The following is a 337-nucleotide window of genomic DNA, read 5'->3' as shown; positions in this document are numbered from 1 at the left end:
GGGGGGGAAGAATGGGACTAGCACTTTTAGCTTGGAACAACCCTGAACCCAGTGCAGAGCATGCCCAGAACAGGCATTACTTTAGCTTGACCTAGCTTGCCCAAAATCAGTATAGATCAGCCGCTTCAGCCAGATTTTTGGTGCTTTTATCTAATAGCTGATTGAATCAGTTGGGTGGGTTTTGTGGGGAGGGGGTGTTTTTTTCTTATGTGTGTCAGAGGCCATGAGTTTCATAGTTCCATAGTAACTAGGGTCAGGAGGGACCTGAACAGATCATCTAGCCTGACCCCCTGCCACAGGCAGGAATGAATGCTGGGTTCACAAGACCTCAGACAGG

This window comes from Gavialis gangeticus, unplaced genomic scaffold (genome assembly GCF_001723915.1).
Source record: "Gavialis gangeticus isolate Ggan-Ray unplaced genomic scaffold, GavGan_comp1, whole genome shotgun sequence".
Lineage (NCBI taxonomy): Eukaryota > Metazoa > Chordata > Crocodylia > Gavialidae > Gavialis > Gavialis gangeticus.
The sequence above is the reverse complement of the archived record's forward strand: the minus strand, read 5'-3'. Positions refer to the sequence as shown.